Here is a 24,478-nt window from a genome sequence, read left to right on the forward strand (position 1 = left end):
AGACAGTCCCAGGCCCAGTAGAGGTCTTTTTAGAATCTGCAAGCGAGGAGATTGACTCTGTCATGGCACGGGTGACTAATGCCTGACACTGGGTGGATTAATAATTCCGGACTGCTGGGGAATTCCAACGGTGTTTCGACAGCCATGTCGAGGGCCACTGGGAACCATGGCTGTGTAGGCCAGTCGGGTGTTATCAAGATTCCTGAAGCGGAATCCAATTGAATCTTGCGTAATACCCGACTGATGAGGCAGAAGGGAGGAAAAGCATAAACGAACATTTTCCCCCAATACAGCGTGAATGCATCAACTGCTGCTGCCTCAGGGTCTGGTTCCCAAGCGACATACGTTGGTACCTGGTGATTCAGCCTGGATGCAAATAGATCGATATCTGGTGTGCCATATTGCTTTGTAATTTCGGCAAATACTTTGGGATTTAACATCCATTCGATGTTATCGTTAAATTTGCGTGACCTGGTGTCTGCCACTGTATTTTGCTTACCTGGTAGGTAAGTTGCTGATAACCAAGTATGTCTTTCGACACACCATTGCCAGATTAGGTTGACCAATTTGTCACACGATATCGACTTTACACCACCCATGTGGTTGATATAAGCCACCACCGTGGTATTATCTAATTGCAACCGGACATGTGCATGATGCGTATTAGATGAATATGCTTTTAAACCATAAAACGCACCCAACATTTCTAAATAGTTGATACCCCGTGTCTGTAGGCAAGATGATTCAGAATTAGTCCATCTGCCCCCTGTGCTGGATTGCATGTTAGTTGCTCCCCAGCCCAAAGCACTGGCATCCGTTTGAATGGTTAATACTGGGTTGGTGATTATTATGGGACTGGAACTGAGCCTAATGTTCCTTGTCCACCATTGTAACTCTGGAATGGATTCAACAGTTAAATCCATAGCTCGGTCAAAGTGACCTGAGTTTTGCTTTAGTGCGTGCACTTTTGCTCTTTGTAAATTTTGGTAGTGCAAAGGCCCAAATTGTACAGCTAGAAAAGCTGCTACCATTTTACCAATAACTCTAGCTACCTGCCGTATGGTTGGCTGACGTTTATGCATTAGTTCGTGGCATGATAGTGCCAATTCTGATGCTTTCCCCTTCGGCAGAGTTACAAACATGCGAACAGTATCAATCGTAAATCCAAGATAGTCCATGGTAGTGGACGGTGTAAAATTGGATTTATCTGGATGTATGACAAACCCCAAAGTTTCAAACAAACGTTTGGTGGCTGCTACTGCCAAAATAGCTGTCTCCAAGGTTTTCCCTACTATTAAAATGTCGTCTAAGTACGCCATGACTATATGCTTTTGTTTCCTCAATAATGCCAAGGCGGGTTTTAAGATTTTAGTGAACAACCTTGGAGCGGAGGTTAGTCCATTTGGTAAGGCTTTAAATTGCCATAGCTGTTTCATCCAGATAAACTTTAAGTATTTACGATGCTCCTTGTGTATGGGTACTGAGTAGTAGGCATCTTTTAAATCAATGCCTGCTAGAAAGTACCCTCTAGAAATCAAAAGTCTGGCGGTTTGAAAAGTTTCCATCTTAAAATGTGTATACTTAACTGACTCGTTTAACGTAGTTAAGTCAATGATGATGCGACATCCACCATCTTTTTTAGTTTTAGTGAAAATATTAGACACAAATTCCAAAGGTTCATGTTTTGTTCTTTCAATGACACCTTTTGCTAGTAGCCTCACAAGTTCAGCTTGACCCTCTTGTTTCTCTTTGACTGAGAGGGTGAATACCCTTTGGGGTATATGCTGAACTGGCGGAATGTTTTCATGAACAAAGTCAATTTTATAGCCATGAATGCAGCTTAGTATGTACTTGTCATTAGTGATGGTTTCCCATGCATCCAAAAACAAGTGCAATCTCCCCCCTGATAGTATAGAGCCCCTATGGTCATATGCTGAGAGGAACCAGATCCACCTACCTCCATGGTTACTGGTGCTACTTCTGCCTCTTCGCTGGACGATGAGGTGTCTGCTGGGCTGTAGAGGGCTGCTGTTGATGTAGATGTTGACGTTGATGTTGTTGGGGGTGGCGCATTTTCCATGGGGTCCGCTCTGGGCGCGGGCCTAAAAAAGGCTTACGGGGAATGGTTGCGGACCCCGAGCTTTCACCAGTCCCATATGGTGGTCTACGACTGGTGGACGCCGTGGGGTACTGCCGCCTGGGTTTGTTAGGTCTGCTCGGTCCCAAACCTGCCCTCACGAGACCAAAGGTCTTGGATTCTTCCTCTAGGTCTTTCACCTTTTTTGGAAGGTCCTTTCCAAAAAGCAGAATTGGAGGTTCTGAACCCGGTGTTTTGCAAAGTCCCGCAAACTTGGGGTTGAGGGCAGGCTTGATGATTTCCTTCCGTAAATTGTTTATCTGATATTGAGTGGTGCACAGCAGAGCTAATGTATCTTGCTGATTTGTGGAGATGTCCACACCATCAATGGACCGAGCATATGATGTCATCCCTGCAGTCAGGAGTTTAAGGATTTTCTGGAGCTTCAACTCCAGGTTCCTGATGTTCTGCCCCAAATGTCCCCAAATTTGGCTGTTTACAGCTGGTACATTCAATGATGTACAATTTTCTGGGGCTGTATATAGTTCAAGAGCCTCATTGACCACCCGTTCTTGTAGGGGTTTTGAGGACAGGTGGTCAATGCTGGCTGCAAGTTTCGGCTCTAAAGGCCGACCCCCTCGTGGAATGACCACGTAGCGGTTGACCACACCCAGCAGCTCTTCCTGATCCTGTACACTCTGCGTACTCCGGACATCTTCAGCCAACAACCCCTCTTGTTGACCAGCCCAGACCTGGTCGCCAATGCTGCCTTCAAAAGAAGGTGAGGCAATGGCCAGTGCCGTAAAGGGCACTGCGGGAGTGCCTGGGCTCCCTTGGCGAGTCTGCTGCTGCTCTCTCAGCAGATCTCGCTGGAGCATTTGCTCCATAAGCCGTTCCATTCGGCTTAGGCGGCTGCCAGTGCCGCTCTGGAGCGGTGTGGCATCTTCATCCGAATCGTCGGATACTACCGCCCGGTTCTGGCTGCAGGTACCTACAGCTCGCTGCTCAGGCTGCACTAGCGGTGCTGGGCTCGGCTCGGTAGTTATTGCTGCCGCCTCTTGCCCCCCCTCCAAAGAACGTTCCTCAACGGAAGACGAACGGGGGCGAGCTGCAAATTTCTTCCCTCTGGTCTTGCTCATTTTCCTGGAACATAAAGCAGACCACAGAGAAAATACTCACGGCCACGGTAAAACTTACCTGTCGGCCCGACTTTTCAATTTGTAGCGGGAGCACCTTGAACTCCCGTTCGTCGCGGGTGCACTGCATGAACGCTAATGTCGCGCATACGTGCTGGACAGGGTCTTCACGTAGTCACTCACGTGACTCCGAAATAAAATTGGCATGTAACAAAGGTAATGCCACTGTGGTTATGGGAGATTTCAATATGCAGGTAGACTGGGAAATTCAGGTTGGTTCGTAGAGTTCAGGGAGTTTGTAGAGTGCCTTTGAGATGGATTCTTAGAGCAGCTTGTACTAGAGCCCACCAGAGAAAAGGCAATTCTGGGTTTAGTGTTGTCCAATGAACCAGATTTAATAAGGGAACTCAAGGTAAAGGAACCGCTTGGAGGTAGTGACCATAATATGATTAGTTTTAATCTGCAATTTGAAGGTTAAACCAGGAATGTCAGTGTTGCAGTTGAACAAAGGAGACAATGAAGGCATGAGAGAGGAGCTGGCCAAGGTCGACTGGAAAGTGATCCTAGCAGGAATGACGGTGGAACAGCAATGGCAGGAATTTCTGGGCATAACCCAGATGCAGGATCATTTCATTCCAAAGAAGAAGAAAGATTCTAAGGGGAGTAGGAGGCAACTGTGGCTGACAAGGGAAGTTAGGGATGGAATAAAATGAAAAGAAAAAGTGTATAACACAGCAAAGAGTAGCCGGAAGCCAGAGGATTGGGAAACTTTCAAAGGACAACAGAAAATAGCAAAAAGGGCAATATGGGCTGAAAAAATGAGGTACGAAGAGAAGCTGGCCAAGAATATAAAGAAGGACAGTAAAAGCTTCTTTAGGTCTGTTAATAGAAAAAGATTAGTAAAGACAAATGTGGTTCCCTTGAAGGTGGAAACGGGTGAAATTATTATGGGTAATAAGGAAATGAGTTGAACAGGTACTTCGGATCTGTCTTCACTAAGGAAGACACAATCTCTCAAATGTACAAGTGGACAGGATCAAGGGAGACAGAGGAACTGAAAGAAATTTGCATTAGGCGAGAAATAGTATTGGGTAGACTGATGGGACTGAAGGCTGATAAATCCCCAGGGCCTGATGGTCTGCATCCCAGGGTACTCAAAGAGGTGGCTCAAGAAATCATGGATGGATTGGTGATAATTTTCCAATGTTCAATCGATTCAGGATCAGTTCCTGTGGATTGGAGGATAGCTAATGTCAGCCCACTTTTCAAGAAAGGAGCGAGAGCAAAAACGGGGAATTATAGACCAGTTAGCCTGACATCGGTGGTAGGGAAGATGTTGGAGTCAATTATTAAAGAGGTAATAACGGTGCATTTGGATAGCGGTAAAAGGATTTGTCCAAGTCAGCATGGATTTATGAAGGGGAAATCCTGTTTGACTAATCCTCTGGAATTTTTTGAGGATGTGACAAGTAAAATGGATGAAGGGGAGCCAGTGGATGTAGTGTATCTGGACTTTCAGAAAGCCTTTGATAAGTTCCCACACGCGAGGTTGGTGGGCAAAATTAGAACACATGGAATTGGGGATAGGGTATTGACATGGATAGAGAATTGCTTGGCAGACAGGAAGCAAAGAGTAGGAATAAATAGGTCCTTTTCAGCATGGCAGGCAGTGGCGAGTGGAGTGCCGCAAGGCTCGGTGTTGGGGCTGCAACTATTCACCATATATATTAATGATTTGGATGATGGAATTAGAAGTAACACTAGCAAGTTTGCAGATGACACAAAGCTGGGTGGCAGTGTGAACTGCGAAGAGGATGTTAGGAGGTTGCAGGGTGACTTGGACAGGTTGAGTGAGTGGGCAGATGCGTGGCAGATGCAGTATAATGTAGATAAATGTGAGGTTATCCACTTTGGCGGCAAAAACAAGGAGGCAGATTATTATCTCAATGGTGGCAGTTTAGGTAAAGGGGAAGTGCAACGAGACCTGGGTGTCCTTGTACACCAGTCACTGAAAGTAAGCATGCAGGTACAGCAGGCAGCGAAGAAAGCTAATGGCATGTTGGCCTTCATAACGAGAGGATTTGAGTACAGGAGCAAATAAGTCCTTCTGCAGTTGTATAGGGCTCTGGTGAGACCATATCTGGAGTATTTTGTGAAGTTTTGGTCTCCTAATTTGAGGAAGGACATCCTTGCAATGCAGAAGGCAATGCAGCGTAGGTTCACGAGGTTAATCCCTGGGATGGAGGGACTGTCAAATGAGGAAAGATTGGAAAGACTGTGCTTGTATTCTAGAGTTTGGAAGGACAAGAGGGGATCTTATAGAGATGTGTAAAGTTTAAAAGGACTAGACAAGCTAGATGTAGGAATTCTCTGCCACAGAAGGCCAATTCACTGGATGAATTTAAAAGAGAGTTAGATAGAGCTCTAGGGGCTAGTGCAATCAAGGTATATGGGGAGAAGGCAGGCACATATACTGATTGTAGATGATCAGCCATGATCACAATGAATGGCGGTGCTGGCTCAAAGGGCCAAATGGCCTCCTCCTGCACCTAATGTCTATGTTTGTATGTTTCTATGTTTCCATCCATGCACATACAGTTAAGGAAAGTATAGAATTAACAACTAGACTGTTTTCAAGATATATTTCACTCAAAAACTGCCCTCTGCTGCTTTCCTCCCAAGAAAAGATAAATATATATTTTCTCTTGATCCTGATACTTGAAGGAAAAACTACTTATTTTCTTTATTTTTGGTATATGTGGTACCGAATTGAGCAAAGAAATAATGAACACATATGATGTAGCCCTCCCCCAGGACCATGATGTAATCCTCCCCCAGGACCATGATGTAATCTGCCCCCAGGGCCATGGTGTATTCCGCCCCCAGGACCATGGTGTAGTCCTCCCCCAGGACCATGGTGTAGTCCGCCCCCAGGGCCATGGTGTGGTCCTCCCCCAGGGCCATGGTGTAGTCCACCCCCAGGGCCATGGTGTGGTCCTCCCCCAGGGCCATGGTGTAGTCCGCCCCCAGGACCATGGTGTAATCCTCCCCCAGGACCATGATGTACTCCTCCCCCAGGACCATGGTGTGGTCCTCCCCCAGGGCCATGGTGTAGTCCACACTCAGGACCATGGTGTGGTCCTCCCCTTGGACTATGGTGTAGTCCTCCCCAAGGACCATGGTGTGGTCCTCCCACAGGGCCATGGTGTAGTCCACACTCTGGACCATGGTGTAGTCCTCCCCTAGGATCCCCCAGAAAGTGCGGAGGAACTCTGCTGTCAGGCCGTCCAGCCCAGGGGATTTGCCCCCTGGAATCTGATGGAAGGCCGTGGTCGGTTCGCCCAGTGTCAGGGGGGGTCCAGACGCTCGGCACCCTCTGGGCCGACCATGGCGAGACCTTCCCACAGATCACTGCACCCGTGCCCGCTGGAGTTATCCGGTGAGAACAAGGTCCCGTAAAAGGAACGAACCGCCGCGTTGATGTCTTCTGGTTGGGTGACGGGGCAGTCGTCGTCAGCGAGCAGCTCCACTAACTGCTGACGGACTCCCCGCCACTTCTCCAGCGAGTAGAAGGGTGAACCGCGGTCCAAATCGTGGAGCGTGTGGATCCGCAACCTCATGTACACGCCTCGGGATTGCTGTAACTGCAGCTCCTTCAGTGCGTCCTTCTTCTCCTGATGTCCCTCCAGAGGGTCGGGTCCGTGCCGGTCTGACTTAGACGTGAATCCACATGGAGCAGCTCACTCCTGAGCTGTCTGACCTTGGAATCGCGCCTCTTGGTCGCCCCCTAGATCTGACAGATCTCACATCTGACAGAAACGCCGGATGTGGGCCTTGCCCACGTCCCACCATAGCCGTAGGGAGTGAAATCCTCCGCTCTTCCCCTTCCAACTGGTCCAAAACCTCACGAACGAGTCCCGGAAGCGGCGATCCTCCAGCAGCCGGTTGTTAAAGTGCCAGTACGCGGACCCACCCTGCCTGGGCCGTGGCGTAAACTCCGCCCACTCCAGGTGGTGGTCCGAGCAAGGCACCGGCCGCATGGAGGCCACCGAGACACGGGAGACGTACGCCCGAGAAATGTACAGGCAGCCGATGTGAGAACCACCCCCCTCTGACCCCCTGGCGAAGGCACTGGAGTCGGGGTGGTGGTTCCTCCAGGTGTCTACCAGGTCAAAGGAGTCCACGAGCTCCTTCAACTTCTTCACCGAGTCCTGGCCGCGCTGGATACCGGAACGGTCTCCTTCCTCGAGGGTACAGTTGAAATCTCCCCCGAGGATCACACAGTCGCCAGGGTCGATGGAGCTCTGCAACACGGCGGGCTTGGGGGCGTACACGTTGACAAAATGCAACGGCACGCCATCCAGGCGCACGGCCACGTGAAGCAAGCGGTCTGGCACCAATTCCTGAACCTTTAGGATTTCTGGCCGGAAATTTGGGGCCAACAAAATGGCCACCCCACTGGAAATGGAGCTGAGGTGACTCATGAAGACCTCACCACCCCACTCCAGCAGCCAGGTGGACTCGTCTCCTGGGATGGGGTGGGTTTCCTGCAGGAAGCTCACCGCATATTTCCCATCCCTCAGGGTTGAGAGATGGTTAAACCTGCGGAGAGGTCTCCTGCTGCCATTATGTTATAACTAGGGCGGCACGGTGGCGCAGCGGTAGAGTTGCTGCCTTACAGCGAATGCAGCGCCGGAGATCCAGGTTCCATCCCGACTGCGGATGCTGCCTGTACGGAGTTTGTACGTTCTCCCCGTAACCTGCGTGGGTTTTCTCCGAGATCTTCAGTTTCCTCCCACACTCCAATGACGTACAGGTTTGTAGGTTAATTGGCTTGATAAATATAAAAAAATTGTCCCCAGTGGGTATAGGATAGAGTTAATGTGTGGGGGTCGCTGGTCGGCGCGGACCCGGTGGGCCTAAAGGGCCTGTTTCCGCGCTGTATCTCTAAACTAAAAAAAAAACAAAAAACTGTCTCTGGTGATGGCCATGTCAGGAGTACACTGGATCACTCACCAATCCCCCGGTCACTGACAGCAGAGCTGCTCCTCCCCTACAGACCCTAGATGGATTGGCAGTGCGTTTCACTTTCCAGATCTTGGCAACAAGGGACGCTCTGCTGATCCCTCTACCCTCAGCAGGAACAACGCTGCTCTGAGCCTCGGCGTCCTTTTCCAGGTCATCCAGGAAGGTCCTGAGCTGACGCCGGTCGTTCCCCTTCATCCCCGTCCCCTCCTTACCCCTCCCCCTCCTTCTGAGGATGAGGTTCAGGGAGCTAGTGACCCCTTGTAAGTTCGGCCACCGGAGGGAGGCCAGTCTGGGCCAATGTTGGGCTCCTTCGAGTTCATCGCGGATCTTCTCCACTGGAATGAGTGGAGTGGCGTCGGGGGGAGTGAGAACATCCATTGACTTATTGTCCGAGGAGTCCCCATCCAGGAGGTCTGAGGGGGGTGGTTCTCGCACTGTAGATGGATTCACCATCCCCATCCTTGGATACACCTTTTGTGCTCGACACTCCCACCCCACCCTGTGCAGCGGTTGCCCCTTCCCCACCATCTGGTCTCACCTCCACCTCAGTCCCCACCCTGGGGCCAGTGGCAGAAGGGCCTTCCCCAGATGTACCCGGGGAGTCAAGACCATCTGCCCCTCCATCAGTTGAGCCCAGAGTGGACTCTAGTGCCCCAGACTCAGGTAGTCCCTCTGGAGCCAGGTCCTGCGGGATAGAAGGGCTGGTTTCCCCATCCCCCTCCCCGCCTACTGTCCCTAACTCCACGGGCGTGCTCTGCACCTCGTCCTGGGTGGGTTGCTCCTGGCCTTCCCCGGGTGCATGAATCGGGATTCCCTCCCCAACAGGAATCTCCCCCTGCTCCATTACACCCGAGTGGTCCCCATCACCACCCTCCCCAGAATCCCCTCCAGAGCATGGGACCGGGAACAGAACCAGAGGGCGGGAGTCATCCTCCACCACAGTACTCCCCTCCCCCCTGGAGGATTCCCGTTCCTCCCCCTTACGCTCCTTCCTAGAGAGGTTCCTCCTCCTTTTTTTCGAAGGGGAGGAGCTCCCAGACTCTGGGACCACCTGAGCAACCCTAGTCTGTGGCTCCCCCTCCTCCTGCCCGATCCCCTCAGCCCCCGGCTGGATTATGGGGCTCGCGGACTCCCTAACGGGAGGTGACGTGATGGGTGGAATGTTCTTGTCTCCAGCGGCTTATTCCCCAGGTGTTTCTTCGACACCTTGCCCTCTTTCTTTTGACCCTCCCCACCCCACCCGCAACCCCAGGGTTCCCTGACTCAACTACAGGGGGAGTGGGAGTGGGAATGGGAGTGGGGTGGGGGGGGAGGAGGGTTACTGGCACCGGAGGCAGAGGCCCCAGCTTGGGATTTGGGGCAGTAGATGGTAGTCTCGCTCATCCTGATGGACACAGAAGTGCCCGTCAACTACCTCCTCCCAGTCCAGCAGAATCGTCAGCTGGCGCCGGAGGGAAAGAACCTTCCTGCGGAACCCCTGGGATATCAGGGTGATGTCCGTGAGGGTCTCGTCTGTGATGGACAGGACCAACAGCTGTGCGGTGGACACCAAGGGCTGGACCCCTTTACTCTGAGTGGTTATATTCAAGCATGTTCGATCATACCCTTTGTAGCAGGATGCTAATTGGCAAATTTAATGAGAATGGGAGGTGTTTACAGGAATTAAGAAATCTATTGTTGAAAAACCGAATCTGCAATACCCACTATTCTGCCAAGCTGTAGTTAATGCATTTAATGTCTGTTTGTTCATTATTACTTGGTGTATTGACATTACCCTCGCATGTAATCTCCCATTATACTGAACAATAAAATCACAATATGTATATCCCTCAATCACAAGAGCTAGCTGCCATCTCATTCCTTGAATATCCCTCCTCTCGTTATCTTTTTAATCAATTTACAGCCAACAATTATGTATCTGTATTAAAGGGCAGCTGGTTGAAGTCATTATTATAACCTGACCTGAAATTTACAACACTGTAGGAAAGTCTTCAGTCACTCTGATTATATTTCACTGACCTCTGTCTGCGTATCCTTTCATATATTACATTTTCAGTTGTTTATTACAGTGTTAAAATCATTCCGTGGTCCAATTTCTCAGTGTGGTTTAATAAATATTGTCTTTTGAAAATGAAGAATGATCAAATTTTTCATTAAACAGTCAAATAATATCAGCCCCTCTGTAATTGAAGAGCTGTGGACAGTAAACAAACAAACAAAGTTCACCCTTGCTGACAAAAACTCAGCCAATTCATGAATGGAGTTGCCCTACAAGTTAGACACCAGGGATGGAGGATCCGGCCTCCACAGGGTTGCAGGGTAGTGATGTGGTGGAAAAGTAAATGTGTGCACAACGACATGAGGAATTAGGAGGCAGGATGACCTAAACTGGGTGATAAACAAGTTTGAAGCAGTTTCCAGCAACCCTTATATGAACTGTCCATCAGCCACCCAGTCCCCACTGAACCAGGTGCAGGCAGCCTAGAGTATGATTGCTTTCTCACAGCCCGCTGATGCTGAGATACACCGCTCAGTTGCACCTCTTCAATTGTATGTTCAACCGAGGGGTCCAGATTATTTTACTGTTCAAAGGGAAATTGGATCACTCTGTGTCAAAAAAACGATATTTATTAAACTGCACTGATTGGTACATTAAAAATATCTTCCTAATTAAAGCAGGACTCCACTTGTCGAGGCTCTGCCCAACACGACAGGAGTCAAGAGCCAAACTGGCCATAATTGAGGGATCATCCAGTATACACACTGTCTCCTACATGTGGCAATGAGAGAATGCAATTCTCTCACCATTAGCAAGCTGGGAGAATGCAATTATTTTCTGCTGACCCAGCCTGCAACCAGGCTTTGGGCATATCTGTTTGCCAGGCTTTGGCCATTGGGCATATCCAACCAGGCTTTGAGCATATCTGTTTGCCAGGCTTTGGCCATTGGGCATATCCAACCAGGCTTTGGCCATTGGGCATATCCAACCAGGCTTTGGCCATTGGGCATATCCAACCAGGCTTTGGCTATTGGGCATATCCAACCAGGCTTTGGGCATAAGATGGCTGCGCCGCCATGAGGCTACGTGGTGGTGGTGGGGGGGGGGGGGGGCGCGGGTGGGGAAACCTTTATATTTAAAAAAAAATCTCTTCCATCGGCCGGCGCGGCCATGGGACTTTCCATCGCCCGGCGTGGCTCCGCCGCAGGACTTTCCATCGCCCGGTGTGGCTTGGCCGCAGGACTTTTCATCGCCCGGCGCGGTGCGGCTCGGCCACGGTGCCTTCCATCGCCCGGCACGGCTCGGCTGCGGGTCGGGAGCCTCGGTCGCTTCAGCAGAAGTCGAACTATCTGTCCGTGGGAGAACCATGGGGGAAGAGAGAAGACATTTTTTTGCCTTCCATCACAGTGAAGGGGTGTCTGGAGGAGTCACTGTGATGGATGTTTGTGTTAAAATTGTGTGTCTTGTGTCTTTTACTCTGTACTGTTGTGGCTGCGTGGTAAATGATTTTCGTTCAATTCATTTTGAATGACAATAAAGGTAATTCAGATTCAGATTCAGTGAACACCAGTTGGAATTTTATTCCCTTCCTTCTCCCACATTGTGACGGTTTTCCTGAGTTTTCTCTGGTGAGGGCACGATGTGAATGTAAATCAATGATGCCGGAGAGAAATGTAACTGTGGAATGCACACACTTAATGAAAGAGTCAACAAACTCAGTTACAAAGGATGTTGTAAATAGTGCAGCTGTAAACATGCACACTGCACATAAAATAGATATGACAAATCCAGCAAGGAAAAATTCATCTTTCTGTTTATAAAACGTAACGGTAACCTTAATACAAGTCAGGATGTTGATTCCATGAGGGTCAGTTTACTTTCCATTCTCAACAAAATCTGAACTTTAAATCAAAACTAAGAGAAACTTTGGTGGCATTATAAAATCTCTACTAAATGTATGCTCAGCAGGTGGCCAACATTTGTTTACTTTCAGGACTGGTATTTACCTTTGAAATGTTCTTGCCCAAACCTTTCTTCTTGAACATTCAGTGTCTTATTTTCAGTGCAGTGATTATTATTTGAAAAACGGTATTCCGCATTCTATGTAACACGAAGATAGATACAAAAAGCTGGAGTAACTCAGTGGGACAGGCAGCATCTCTGGAGAAAAGGAATGAGTAACGTTTCGGGTCTTAACACTTCTGATATGAAGGATTTTCCGAATCTACAGTTTACGCTGACAGAGATACAAGGTGTAGCAGATGCTGATTTACAAAAAAACAACGCAAAGTGCTGGAGTAACTCAGCAGGTCTACAGCAACTTTGGAGGCATAGGTAGGTAACAATTCAGGTTGGAACCCATCTGCAGAATGATTATAGCGGGGGGGAGAAAGCTGGAACAGAGTATCTCTCTGTGTAACCGTCTATATCTCTTGTTTTCCTTTCATAGAACAAAAAGGTGAAGGAGGAGGCCATTTGGCCCTTCGAGCCAGCACCGCCATTCATTGTGATCATGGCTGATCATCCCCAATCAATAACCCGTGCCTGCCTTCTCCCCATATCCCTTGATTCCACTAGCCCCTGGAGCTCTATCTAACTCTCTCTTAAATCCATCCATCCATTTGGCCTCCACTGCCTTCTGTGGCAGAGAATTCCACAAATTCACAACTCTCTGGGTGAAAAAGTTCCTTCTCACCTCAGTTTTAAAAGGCCTCCCCTTTATTCTAAGACTGTAGCCCCGGGTTCTGGACTCGCTGAACATTGGGAACATTTTTCCTGCATCTAGCTTGTCCAGTCCTTTTATAATTTTATATGTCTCTATAAGATCCCCTCTCATCCTTCTAAACTCCAGTGAATACAAGCCTAGTCTTTTCAATCTTTCCTCATATGGCAGTCCCACCATCCCAGGGATCAATCTCGTGAACCTACACTACGCTGCCTCAATTACAAGGATGTCCTTCCTCAAATTAGGAGACCAAAACTGTACACAATACTCCAGATGTGGTCTTAGCAGGGCCCCATACAACTGCAGAAGAACCTCTTTACTCCTATACTGAAATCCGCTGTTATGAAGGCCAACATGCCATTAGCTTGACTGTACCTGCATGCCAACTTTCCTGCTGTACCTGCACGCCAACGTCCAGTGACTGGTGTACAAGGACACCCAGGTCTCGCTGCACTTCCCCCTTACCTAACGGATACTATTGAGATAATAATCTGCCTCCTTGTTTTTGCCACCAAAGTGGATAGTCTCACATTTATCTATATTATACTGCATCTGCCACGCATCTGCCCACTCACTCAACCTGTCCAGGTCACCCTGAAACCTCCTAACATCCTCTTCACAGTTCACACTGCCACCCAGCTTTGTGTCATCTGCAAACCTGCTAGTGTTACTTCTAATTCCTTCATCCAAATCATTAATATATATGGTAAACAGTTGCGGCCCCAACAACGAGCCTTGCGGCACTCCACTCGCCACTGCCTGCCATTCTGAAAAGATCCCGTTTACTCCTACTCTTTACTTCCTGTCTGCCAACCAATCCTCTATCCATGTCAACACCCTACCCCCAATACCATGTGCTCTAATTTTACTCACCAATCTCCCGTGTGGGACCTTATCAAAGGCTTTCTGAAAGTCTTGATACACTACATCCACTGGCTCCCCTTCATCCATTTTACTTGTCACATCCTCAAAAAATTCCAGAAGATTAGTCAAGCATGATTTCCCCTTCATATAAATCCATGCTGACTTGGACATCCTTTTACAGAATCTGAGCTTTCCCCTAACACTCAGTCTGAAGGTGGGTCTCGACCCAACAAGTCACCTATTCATTTTCTCCAGAGATGCTGCCTGTCCCGCTGAGTTACTCCAGCTTTTTGTGTCTATCAGGGGTGAAACAAAGCCTGGTTTTGATAGGTGGATAGAGGTGACAGAGCTTAATTGGCAGATGGGTGGACGAAGCCTAGAGATCACAAGGAGACAAAAGGTGTAAGATACAGAGAGAAGGGCTGTGTAATGTGAAGCCAGAGAAAGGGTATGTGTGGAAGGGGATGGGGGAGAGAGGAAAAGAGGGGATGGTGGGAGAATTAGGTGCATACAAAGTGGGGCGCAGGAAAGAGAGGGGGAGGAAAGGGTGAGGGGGTACCTAGGGGGACTAGGGGGTCTGAGCTTAGGCAGAGGTTGAGTAGGCAGGGATGAGGGGTGATCATATAGAGGTGTATAAAACCATGATAGGAGTAGATCAGGTACACGTACAGAGTCTCTTGCCCAGAGTAGGTGAATCGAGGACCAGAGGACATAGGTTCAAGGTGAAGGGGAAAAGATTTAATAGGAATCTGAGGGGTAACTTTTTCACACAGAGGGTGGTGGGCGTATGGAGGTGAGGATATGTTGGATATGGAGGGTTTTGGGGTGAAAGGAAGGATGATAGAATGGTTGGATCCTGATAGATTGGCTGTCTTCAACATTTACTTTGTCTAACTAAATCGTTTTGATCATTTTAAACACTTCTATTGAGACCGCTTCAGTCGTTTGTTATGAGCAAAGATAGCACCTTGAGGTCCATTAAGGTTGCTTGAGTTCAGCCTTGTAGCTCAGACTCCTCAGGCCCCTGGGTGTGTCACTGTTGCCCTCGCTTTAGAGCTGCAATAACTGCAAGAGCAGGAGCACGAGGAAACATATGTGCTAATCAGGACAACAGGAATGGCCATGGAGACGAAATGTGGCAGCCTACAGAAAGGGTGACTTTTCTTCCTGCCAAATGCTCCCCACATCTATTGTGAACCTACTGCATACATCTGCAGTTTCTTTAGTTTGGCTAGCCCGATCTCCGCACACTTCACTGTAACTCCAATTTTTATTTCATCCAGGTTTTATGTCCAGGCCATTATTTAAAACCTACAAGAATTTGTTTTTCAATATCAAAAATAAGTAAATTAAAACTATTGAACCTGAAATATCAAACATTTAGAGAATTATATATACTTCTGGTCATTATATTATCATAATACGGTCATCGATCTATCTCTGCCTTAATAATTTCCATTGATGTGGCTTCCCCAGCCTTCTGTGTGTGACTCCAGACCCATCCTGTATTGGTCTGTCTAAATCATTTACTTCAAAGACTGCTGGAGTTTGACAATAAATAAATGCGCAGAACCTCAAAAAGGAATTTTAAAAAGTCAGCTCTGGAAAATAGTAACAAAGCCAGTAGCCTGTGGAGAAACATTTTAACTTAAAATGCTAAATATTTAATGTAATCTTCTGGCAGAGCATCAGAGGCAATTATATTAGTGTTGAGAATACTTTCAGCTGGCAGCAAAGGGCAGTTTGTGTTTTAATTTGGATTCCATGGCAACTTTCAGACTTCCTGACAGTAGCACTTCCACTTGTATTCCAATAAGATCTTATCTGCCTGTGCTGTTGCCATGCATCTGCTACTGCCAAGACTTGCTGTCCTGCTCGAAGTCCATGTGGTTTCTCCAGAGTGAATACATACTCCAGTTTCACAACTTGACATCCAACCTGCATTTACAAATCTGTCACAGAACTAGCAGCCAACATCAATGGTGAATGAGCCACCGAGAGGCGTAATTCAGTCTCACAGTGTCCATGCACGAATGTGAAGGCCAATTAAAATTGCCAGCAGTTTAGTCCTTGAATTTAATCGTGTGGTGGATAAAAGTAATTGAATTGCTCGGGCAGAATGCCCCTTGGCCCAGGATATACTAGACAATGAACAGGAGAGAACTTTATCACTTTTATTGACTTCTCTACTCCCCAACCCAGTCCAATCTCACCCCCACCGAATGCACAGCCCTGAGCTCACTTCACAATAATCCCAGCATTGTCATTAAAACCGCGACAAGGGAGGTGCCGTTCTAGTCTTGCGGGCTGACCTCTACCAAGCTGAGGCCAGCCGCCAGCTCTCAGACACCTCCTGATGCCTACCCCTTGACCATGACCCCGCAGATGAACACCAGGCCGTTATCTTCTAGATTGTCTGATTTCATCACGTCTGGTGATCTGGCCTCCATATCTTCCAACCTTATCGTTCCCCAGCCCCACACAGTCAGCATCTACCTCCTCCCCAAAATCCACAATCAGAACTGCCCTGGCAGCCCCATTGTTTCTGCCCGCTCCTGCCCCACTGAACTCACCTCCACACACCTTGATTCTACTCTTCCCCCCTTGCCAATCCCTTCCATCCTACGTCTGAGACACCTCACACACACGCCCTACAACTCTTTACTACCGTTCAGTCTCCAGGCCCCCGTTCACTCATCTTTACCCTGGACGTCCAGTCCCTTGGCACCAGGAATGTCTGAGACTCTCCTTTTCTTCCCTCTACTAACACTCTCCTCCACCTAGCAGAACCAATCCAGACACTCAACAACTTCTCCTTAGACTTCTCTCACTTTCTTCAAGTTAAAGATATCATGGCCTCAGCTGTGCCTGGCTTTTTGTTGGTTAAGTTGAAGTCCTTGTCCCAGGCATACACAGATCCTACCTCCAACTCTTGCTCCGCTACATCAACGATTGCATCGGAGCTGCCTCCTGCTCCCGTGCAGATCGCATGGAGTTCATTAACTTCACCGCTAACTTCCCCCCTTCCCTCAAATTCACCTGGACTATCTCTGACACCTCTTTCCCCTTTCTTAATCCCTCCATCTCCATCACAGGAGACAGACTATCGACTGACATCAACTTCAAACCCACCGACTTCCACAGTTATCTTGACTACACTTCCTCCCACCCTGCCTTTTGCAAAGACTCTCAATTCCTCCATCTCCACCACATCTGCTCCCAAGATGAGGCTTTCATGTGAGGACATTCGTGATGTTCTCATTCTTTAGTGAACGTGGTTCATAGATGGATCCCTCATCCGTGCCTCCTCTGTGTCCCACAGTTCTGCTCTTGCTCCCTCTCTCCCCAGACGCATCAAGGCCAGAGTTGCTCTGGTCCTCACCTTTCACCCCACAAGCCTCCGCATTCAACATATCATCCCCCGACATTTCCGCCACCTTCGACGTGATCCCACCACTAATCACATCTTCCCATCTGGATGAGAGGATGAGAGGAGATCTTATCGAAACGTATAAGATTATTAAGGGGTTGGACACGTTAGAGGCAGGAAACGTGTTCCCAATGTTGGGGGAGACCAGAACAAGGGGCCACAGTTTAAGAATAATGGGTAGGCCATTTAGAACTGAGATGAGGTAAAACTTTTTCAGTCAGAGAGTTGTGAATCTGCGGAATTCTCTGCCTCCGAAGGCAGTGGAGGCCAATTCTCTGAATGCATTCAAGAGAAAGCTAGATAGAGCTCTTAATGATAGCGGAGTCAGGGGGTATGGGGAGAAGGCAGGAACGGGGTACTGATTGAAAATGATCAGCCATGATCACATTGAATGGCGGTGCTGGCTCGAAGGGCCAAATGGCCTCCTCCTGCACCTATTGTCTTTTGTCTATTGTCTATCTCCACACCTTTCCGCTTTCTGCAGACCGCTACAATTGCAACTCGTTGGTTCACTCATCCCTTCTCACCCAAACCACCCTCTCCCAGATATTTTCCCCTGCAATCGCAGGAGATGTAACACCTGTCCCTATACCTCATTCCTTGACTCCATCCAGGGACCGCGACCGTCCTTCTAGGTGAGAAAGAGATTCACATGCACCTACTCATCCACTGAAATACGGTGTTCCTGATGTGGGCTCTTGTACATTGGCCGGACAAAGTGTACACTTGGCGATCATTTCGCTGAACACAACACTCAATCTGCCAAGAACTACTGGATCTCCCGGTTGATAAACACTTCAACTCCCCTTCTCACTCCTATACGGATCTTTCTGTCATCGACCTCCTCCATTGGCAGAGTGAGTGAGGCCACACACAAATTGGAGGAACAAGTATAGAAGTTGGGAGGTCATGTTGCAGTTGTATAAGACGTTGGTGAGACCGCATTCAGAGTATTGTGTTCAGTTCAGGGCACCAATGAAGTAGGAAAGATACTGTCAATCTTGAAAGGGTTCAGAGAAGATTTACAAGGATGTTGCCAGGACTAGAGGATGTGAGCTACAGGGAGAGGTTGAGTAGGCTGGGTCTCTATTCCTTGGAGCATAGGAGGATAAGGGGTGATCTTATAGAGGTGTACAAAATCATGAGAGGAATAGATTGGGTAGATGCACAGAATTTCTTGCCCAGGGTAGGGGAATCGAGGACCAGATTCAAGATGAAGGGGGGTGGGTGTATGGAACAAGCTGCCAGCGGAGGTAATTGAGGCTGGGACTATCCCATTGTTTAAGAAACAGTTAGACAGGTACATGGATAGGACAGGTTTGGAGGGATATGGACAAAGCACAGGCAGGTGGGACTGGTGTAGCTGTGACATTGTTGGCCGGTGTGGTCAAGTTGGGCTGATGGGCCTGTTTCCATGCTGTATCACTCTGTGACTCTATGACTTTATAACTGTAACACCTCCTATTTTGCTTGGGTAGTTTACAGCCCTGCAGTATGAATGCTGATTCTCCAGTTTTAGGTAACTTCTAAAAACACCTCCTGCCCCCTCCACTCCCTCTTCCCCTCCCTTCACCCCTTCCTTCACTAAATGTCCATTAACTAGTTCCCCAGTTCACACTGATGTATCTCTCTTGGGCTCACACAGTCTCTAGCCATGAATCAACATATCAGGGAACCTCCTTTCCTGAGATCTGTTGCTGGCTCCAATTTGTCCTGTTTATTATCTTGCTTCCAGTCCCTGCCCCCTCCCCTAATACAATCAGCCTGAAGAAGGGTCCCAACACATCACCTATCCATGTTCCCCAGAGATGCTGTCTGAACCATTGTGTTACACCAGCTTTTTGTTTCTATCTTTATGAAAGTTATCACATTCCTCCATCAGCTTTCCACAGAGTGAGCTTATCCCAGTGTAACAAAGCTTGGAAATCATGTAAAAATCATAACTTTGATGTGCATTATCAACACTGAAGTTTGATATTGATCACTGTTATAAAGCAGATCAACCAAAGGAATTAGGAAATCAAAGTCGGAAGCTGTAGGCTGAAACATAAAATCCTGGGAGGCACAATGATGTCAGAGCTGCCTCAGAGTGTCTGAGACCCAGGTTCAATCCTGACCCAGTGCTATCTGTGTGTAGTTCTCATCTTCTCTCTGTGACTGTGTGGGTTTCCTTGGAATACTTCTAAGTATTCAGGGTGGTTAATACTTCGGGGCGGTCACGGTGGAGTTGCTGCCTTATAGGTGTGGGGTGATCTAAAGTGACAGAAAACAAAGCACTGCAGATGCTCAAAATCTGAAGTATAAACAGAAAATCGAATTCATTGTACTGTCATGTGCACAAGTGCAGTGTGGTGTACAGTTGTGTACAGTTTTGGTCTCCTAATCTGACGAAAGACATTCTAGCCTTAGAGGGAGTACAGAGAAGGTTCACCAGATTGATCCCTGGGATGGCAGGACTTTCATATGAAGAAAGACTGGATAGACTCGGTTTATACTCGCTGGAATTTAGAAGACTGAGGGGGGATCTTATAGAAACATATAAAATTCTTAAGGGGTTGGAGAGGCTAGATGCAGGAAGATTGTTCCCGATGTTGGGGGAGTCCAGAACAAGGGGTCACAGTTTAAGGATAAGGGGGAAGTCTTTTAGGACCGAGATGAGAAAACATTTCTTCACACAGAGAGTGGTGAGTCTGTGGAATTCTCTGCCACAGAAGGTAGTTGAGGCCAGTTCATTGGCTATATTTATGAGGGAGTTAGATGTGGCCCTTGTGGCTAAAGGGATCAGGGGGTATGGAGAGAAGGCAGGTACAGATTACTGAGCTGGATGATCAGCCATGATCATATTGAATGGCGGTGCGTACAGGCTCGAAGGGCCGAATGGCCTACTCCTGCACCTATTTTCTATGTTTCTATGTTTCTATAGCGAATGCAGCGCTGCAGACCCGGGTTCCATCCCGACTACGGGTGCAGTCTGTACCATGTTTGTACATTCTCCCCATGACCTGCGTGGGTTTTCTCCAAGATCTTCGGTTTCCTCCCACACTCCAAAGGCGTACAGGTATGTTGGTTAATTGGCTTGGTAAATGTAAACATTGTCCCCAGTGGGTGTAGGATAGTGTTAATAAAAGGAGATCGCTAGTCGGTGCGGACCCGGTGGGTCGAAGGGCCTGTTTCGATGCTGTATTTCTCTAAACTAAACTAAACTAAACTACTTCGATTTCCCCCCACATCCCAAAGACATGCAGCTGGGTTGGTTAATTGGACACTGTAGGTTTTTCCCATCATGTAGGAGAATGGTAGGATCTGTGGGGAATTGATGGCAAATTGGGGAGAATTAAAAAATATGCAATTCCTCTAAGTTTAATCAGCAATATTTGGCTGATGGTCGGTGCAGACTTGGTGGACCAAGGGGCTTGTTTCCTGCTGCATCTCTGTCTATTTCCACAGATGTGCCTCTGCTTGACTTTCTGCCCATGACGTTCTGGTCTGGCAATCCGCCTGAAGTCTGGTGAGGCAGATTTCTGACTTCCTGTTGACATTAACCGTCAGTAATATAAAGCTCAGCCAATTAATATATTTCCATGCAAGACAAAGCTGTGGTTATTACAGCTGGAACAGTTGGTTAGTTGGGCTGGAGGAACACCTGAAAGGTGAGACTGCTCTTAAGACAACCTGAAGCCCATGAGAGGGGAAATGCAGCTACAGAGAGACTGATATGAAACGGAAATTAAGAACAGGAGGAATAGAATATAAGAGGGGTATCTGAATGATAAGCCTCTTACATTCTATTCCTCCTGCTGGCATAGGGTATTTGCCATTTGGAACAAAATGATAAGGGCGGTTAACGGTAGTTCTTAAACCCAAGGTTTTACTCTGGTACAGAAAGAAATGCACCTCCTCCAAACTCATCTATTGCATCCGCTGCTCTAGATGTCAACTTCTGTACATCGGCGAAACAAAACGCAGGCTTGGCGATCGTTTCGCTCAACACCTTCATTCAGTCCGCCTTAACCAACCTGATCTCCCGGTGGCTGAGCACTTCAACTCCACCTCCCACTCCCAGTCTGATCTTTCTGTCATGTGTCACCTCCAGTGCCATAGTGAGGCCCACCGGACATTGGCCGAGCTGTATGAACATTGACTTCTCCAACTTTAGATAGTTCCTCTGTCCCTCTCTTCCCCTCCCCCTTCCCAGTTCTCCCTCTATCTTCCTGTCTCCACCTACATCCTTCCTTTGTCCCACCCCCCTGACATCAGTCTGAAGAAGGGTCTCGACCCGAAACGTCACCCATTCCTTCTCTCCTGAGATGCTGCCTGACCTGCTGAGTTACTCCAGCATTTTGTGAAATAAATACCTTTGATTTGTACTAACATCTGCAGTTATTTTCTTACACAATGTAATAACCTCTCTCAAAAGGTCAGAAGCGCTAAATATAGTGGCAGTCGGCTAATGTCAATCCAGCAGATGTCTCTAGTAGAACCATGAACTGACACTAGGTATGATGCTGAGGCAACTTGACTTTGATCGGTACGGGTGTCAGGGGTTATGGGGAGAAGGCAGGGGAATGGGGCTAGGAGGGAAAGATAGATCAGCCGTGATTGAATGGTGGAGTAGACTTGATGGGCTGAATGGCCTAATTCTGCTCATGATACATAGATACATAGAAAATAGGTGCAGGAGTAGGCCATTCGGCCCTTCGAGCCAGCACTGCCATTCAATGTGATCATAGCTGATCATCCACAATCAGTACTTCATTCCTGCCTTCTCCCCATATCTCTTGATCCCGCTAGCCCTAAGTGCTCTACCTAACTCTCTTTTGAATGCACCCAGTGAGTAGGCCTCCACTGCCTTCTGAGGCAGAGAATTCCACAAATTCACAACTCTCTGGATGAATTTTTTTTTTCTCATCTCAGTTCTAAATGTCCTCCCCTTATTCTTAAACAGTGGCCCCTCATTCTGGACATCGGGAACATGTTTCCTGCATCAAGCGTGTCCAATCCCTTACTAATTTGATATGTTTCTATAAGATTCCTTCTCATCCTTCTAAATTCCAGTGAATATCTCGTGATCTTATGAGCTGTCACGTGCTGGACCGGTCCAGCACACTCCTGAGGCCCAGCAGGCAACAGTTTCTGTCCTAGGAAGGTGTTGTTATCCAACACCATTGGTGTAATGATCTGAGCCTCCTGTGAACAACTTCACAACAAGGAAGATAAGGCTCTGTCTGTCCACCCCTGGGTGCCTGAGAGTGTTTCTCCAGCATTAGCCCCACTCTGTCCCAAGGCCACAGCTGGATCACAACACGGTGACCATGCACCTCCTGGGGTTGTCTAGCCCACTCCTCTTGAATCCGGCAGCATTAACCAAGATTGGGCGAAGACCAGATAACTACAGCAAGCAAGAAAGCAGATCCAAACATGTGCCTATTGATCAATCAGGCAAAACTGATATCAAAACTTGTAATTAAGGTAAAATCAATAATCTTGCTGCAATCCACATCTAAAACTTGAGCTATTCTTTCCATTGTTAGGGAGGTGAATCTTTGAGCAGGATTTAGGATGTGACATTAATTGAGCAATGTGGACTTAGACAAGCCTTACACATTCCCTTATAAAATTTAAGATGAAACTCATACAAAGATTAAATTTGGCAACTGTTATTAGATGAATTACGGATAATGGTGAGTCAGAGTATTGGAGGGACATTGAAAATCTGATTGAACAACAACCTTGCTCTCAACATTATGAAAACAAAAAAGCTTATTGTTGACTTTGGAAGAGGAAAGCTGAGGATCCAGAAACCTGTCTTCATCAATGGCTCGGCGGTGGGGAGAGCCACATTCTCAGGTATATATCTCTGAAGATTAGTCCTTGAACCAGCACGTTGATGCATTTCAAAACAATTTACTCCCAATCAAGGCTTCTTCTTTCGTATGTCAACTACAACAATCAAAAGTGGTAATTGGTGCTTAAGAGTACTGTAGTTGGCACTTTGCTGCAAATTTTGCCAGTTCCGTACAACTACCCAGGGTGGAATCAAGGCATATAGTTCAAGATAAAAAAGTCTTGAAAAAGCAAAGAATTTATAAAAAAATAGAAATTTGTTGACAAGGATTTTGTGGCCTATTTAGTATTCACTCACAAGATGTGGGTAAACTGGCAAGTCAGTCGTTTTCACTTATCCCTAATTGCCCTTGTGAAATGGTCAAGAGTGACCTCCTGAAAGGGTTCAGTCCATGCAGCAAGATCTGACCGGCTCTGGGTCACGTGTTCAGAGGAGTCAAGGCATTCAGTCTGAAGAAGGGTCTCGACCCGAAACGTCACCCATTCCTTCTCTCCCGAGATGCTGCCTGACCTGCTGAGTTACTGCAGCATTTTGTGAATAAATCTCTTACATTCATCCAACCTAAAGCTCCATCAAGATGAGAGTGAAATTAATAAAACATAAAGCTGAAGCTTCTGAAATTCAATACTCGGGGATCTGTTGATGTCATAAGACAGTGAAACCTTTTCATTATAATCCCTTCATAAGTTATAACCATAAAGCTCATTGGCAGTTTCTTATTCTTTATTTACACCTAACAATGAAAACTACCAATGTGCCCTCACTGCAGACTGAACATAGAAACATAGAAAATAGATGCAGGAGGAGGCCATTTGGCCCTTCCAGCCAGCACCGCCATTCATTGTGATCCTGGCTGATCATCCACAATCAGTAAACTGTGCCTGTCTTCTCCCCATATCCTTTGATTCTACAAGGCCCGAGAGCTCTATCTAACTCTCTTTTAAATTCATCCAGTAAATTGGCCCCCACTGCATTCTGTGGCAGAGAATTCCACAAATTCACAACTCTCTGGGTGAAAAAGTTTCTTCTCACCTCAGGTTTAAATGGCCTCCCCTTTATTCTTAGACTGTGGCCCCTGGTTCTGGACTCCCCCAACATTGGGAACATTTTTCCTGCATCTAGCTTGTCCAGTTCTTTCATAATTTTATACGTTAACTTGTGCTGAGCAATAACAAAATGGCAAATGCTGAACCTGCCTCATTGTGCTGAGAGACATAGAGTTGACATTTCAGGTCAATGACCTATAATCAGAATGTACACCAAGCTACACTCCATGAGAAATTCAGTAGTTCAGTAAATATTTTACCAAGAGCACAGCAGCTCCATAAACCAAATGAATGTTAATTGCTGCTGCCAGTGCAACAGTTAACTCTT

Source organism: Rhinoraja longicauda, chromosome 6 (genome assembly GCF_053455715.1).
Source record: "Rhinoraja longicauda isolate Sanriku21f chromosome 6, sRhiLon1.1, whole genome shotgun sequence".
Classification (NCBI taxonomy): domain Eukaryota; kingdom Metazoa; phylum Chordata; class Chondrichthyes; order Rajiformes; family Arhynchobatidae; genus Rhinoraja; species Rhinoraja longicauda.